Here is a 3,660-nt window from a genome sequence, read left to right on the forward strand (position 1 = left end):
GTTGGGATGACTTGGTAGAGCGACGTCTGCTAGGTCCTGAGATAATAGTGCAGACAGTAGAAAAGATAAAGATGATACGGTATCGCCTTAATTCAGCTCAGGATAGGCAGAAAAATTAGGCTGATGCTAAGAGGACACATCTACAGTTCCAGGTTGGAGAGCATGTCTTCCTGAGAATATCCCCAACCAGAGGAGTTATCAGATTTGGCAGCCGCGAGAAGCTTAGCCCACGTTTGGTCCATTCGAGATATTAGAGAGGGTAGGAGAGGTGGCATACAGGCTACCTACGCCTCCATCATTAGAGGGAGTGCATGATGTGTTCCATGTATCACAGCTTCGACGATATGTGCGAGATGAGACCCACGTCCTAGACATTGCAGAGCTTCAGATTGGGACAAATCTATCATATGAGGAGAGACCAATGGAGATTTTTGGACAGATAGGAGAAGATCCTCAAGAATAGGACTATCCCTCTAGTATTGGTATCCTGGGGGACACCGTGGACCCGGTGAGGCAACATGGGAGCAAGAGGACGATATTCGTCAGCGCTACCCACATCTCTTTGCAACGGTAACATCTAGATCTTCCTATGCTTGGATTAAATTTTGAGGACAAAATTTCTTTTTAAGGTGGTCAAATGTAATAACTGAGAATTCTAGCATACGTAATATGTTACAAGGATAATTTCTTTTATGTAACATATTTTAGAATCCACAATTTTTTCCCCTCTTAGTTTTTTTGGCCCAATTGGTTTTTTTATAGAAAGCCTTTTATCCTTATAGCCCACCCTTACTTGAATTTGAACAAAACCTTATCCTAATATCCCTCAAAATAAAATATCCTACTGCACCTCCACCTCTTCCGTAAATTTTTCTCACGGAAGGAATCATGGGATTTTTCTTCTCCATGCGGTTTTTCCCTCAACCAACTCCTCCAAATCTTTCACTAGAAAAATCTCTAAACACATGATCTTTCAAAAAAGGGCTTATCCTTTTCCTCAATCTTCTTCCCAAAACATATGGAGAAAAAAAAGAGGGCAGAACCGAAAAAAAAATCAAATCAAAGGATCGGTTACTCAAGGAGAAGGTACGGATAGGGATTTCAAATTTCAGAGTTTAATTATTATTTTTGGCAAGCATTTCTTATCCTTTAACTCTTTTATTTTCATGATCTCCTTATCTAAATACTCGTATTTCTTCGTAGATAATCATGAGGAATAGATTGTAGTTAGTTTTTAGATATTTTTTATTACGATATTGTAGGAAAATTCTTGACACCTTATGCAAGCATTTCTTAACCTAAATTCTTTTATTTTCATGAGTACCTTATCAAATTGCTAGTATTCTCCTCCTAGAGTTATGACAATTAATTTGTAGATAGTTTTTATTACATTTTTTTTCAAAACTATTTTATTTCGGTCAGTATAGTTTTGTCAAAAAATAATAATAAAAATAAAAGTAATTTTAAAGATTTCTATTTTTTCAAGATTATAGTTATAACAGAGAATAGTTTTAATTATTTACTGCAGTTAATTTTTCACAAAGTAGTGGTTGGAGTTGTGATTAGGTGACTTGGTTATTAGCTCTTAGATCTTGGGTTTGAATCATTTACCATTCATTTTTTTCAAAGCCATTTGGGTCTGTTGTGAACTCAAACCCAACCCAGTTAGGATCCAATATCAAATTTCAAACCAGTTTGGGTTTATAATTCAATTTACAGACCTGTTTGACCTAGTTAGGATCTAATATCAAATTTTAGACCCGTTTGGATTTATAATTCAAATTATAGACCCATTTGACCCAGTTAGGATCCAATATCAAATTCCAAACCCATTTGCTTCGCTTCGGCCAATGGTGTTGTTTGAAGCTTTCTTTCTAAGGAACCAAGGGAGGTGGGTAAGGCAAGCTATAAAGATGTTCCACAAACATCTTACTTGAAGCTCTGTTCCGAGTGCACTAAGCGAAGAGGCAACTCGAGGACCTACCAATAAGGTGCCGGCAGTACCTAGCCAGCTGAACAAGCATCTTCCAATGGCTCTTTTCCCAAACACATCCCTGGATAAGGGGTCTCTCACTCTGCCTTCTAAATGTCTGTTTCCACAAACTGTTTCTTTAGTGGTGTCATTTTCAACTAAAATAACAAATGATAGGATCAAACCCGCCTTACAACTTGTTGATCTTTTTTTTTCTGACACTAAATAATTGTGTTATTTATTTACCTTTTCCTTTTTGATTAGTGAAGATAAGTCATTCGATGATGTGTTTGAATACTTGATGCCATGTTTGATCACCTAAAGACATTTAATAGGGTCGATTGTGCATGAAGACGACTTCCGTCAAAATATGATTCATAAGCGTGCTATCATAGCATGGCTATACTCTTGACATTGATATCCCGGAGTGAGGAGTTTCTCTTGATTATTTACTATTATATAATAGCATCAACCAGATGATACATTCATCTTGATTGGACATGTTTTGGTCGCGATTATTTTTCATAGTTTTACGGAAGTTGTTCCACAAAAACTCTGTGGTTAGTGAATAATATTTCATACACAACCACTTAAAATCAAATAGATAAATGTGGGTTTTGTAAAGTGGAATTGTACGGAGAATATAACGTGTATATAAGCGGGCTCATGAGCATTCTTGATATTCTGAATTATATATAAGGGCAAGGGTCAATACTTAACTTGAAGCCGTGTTCCCGGGACGGTTTGCGGGAACCCAATTTATATACATGATACTATTCTACTCTAATTCAAATAACATGTAAAATAATAGTAATGCGCTTGTATGCTTTGTGATAGACTTATTCTTAATATCTACAAGTAGCATTTTTTTAGTCACCTTTCATTTAGATTTCATCTTTTCTTGATACATGTCATATTCATTTTACATGCTTGTTGGGAGTTTTCTAACTCCCATGAGGTTTGCGTGCCCCAGACTCGGGGACCATTCTTTCTTTGCAGAACCGAGAGTATTTCGAGGAGCAGGCTCAGCGGCACTGATCACTGGTTATCCTATCAATTCTCCAGTTTATTTGTCTTAGGTAGTTATTTTGACTGAGACTTTTCCTGTAACCACATGTGGTTCTCCAGACTATGATATATTTTTTCTTTTTTCCTACTTTGGATAGTTGTGGACTTGTAGTAGAACTTTGTCTTTTCAGAGATTTCTTTATCTATCTATTTTCTCTGTTACCTTAGTTAGATGCTCTATATTGTAGTTCTTTTTGGCAATATATTTGTATACAGGATGGTCTAGAGGCGTTAATGTGACTGTATGGTTGCATTGCAGGCCGATTCACGTTCCAAACCATTATGCTTTGGTACCGAGGTGTGACAACCCATAATTTTTTATCATTTCTAGTCATTTCAACCTATTGGCAAATAATTTTACAAAGGCCAAAATTCACAACGTTATGATCTATATCCCATGACTTTTGCTTGCTTTTTAAACTTGACCTATTGGCAAATAATTGCGTGTACATCACAATTCACAATATTATAACCCACGGTTTTTGCCTTTTTGTCATCTTGAACTCCTCGCAAATAATTTAATGAAGACCAAAATTCTCAATTTCATGAGCTATAATTATAATTTTGCCATTTTTAGTCATTTTTACACGTTGACAAATAATTTTGAGAAGCTCAAAATT

At 36.1% G+C, this 3,660-nt stretch overlaps 1 long non-coding RNA gene across 1 annotated transcript; it reads left to right on the plus strand.

Moving 5' to 3' along the window:
• On the plus strand, positions 757–3,211 carry LOC109839591. Its single transcript, XR_002246672.1, has 2 exons — positions 757–1,086; positions 2,946–3,211. It is a non-coding gene; the product is annotated as an uncharacterized LOC109839591 (long non-coding RNA).

This window comes from Asparagus officinalis, chromosome 4, assembly GCF_001876935.1.
Source record: "Asparagus officinalis chromosome 4, Aspof.V1, whole genome shotgun sequence".
Taxonomy (NCBI): Eukaryota; Viridiplantae; Streptophyta; class Magnoliopsida; order Asparagales; family Asparagaceae; genus Asparagus; species Asparagus officinalis.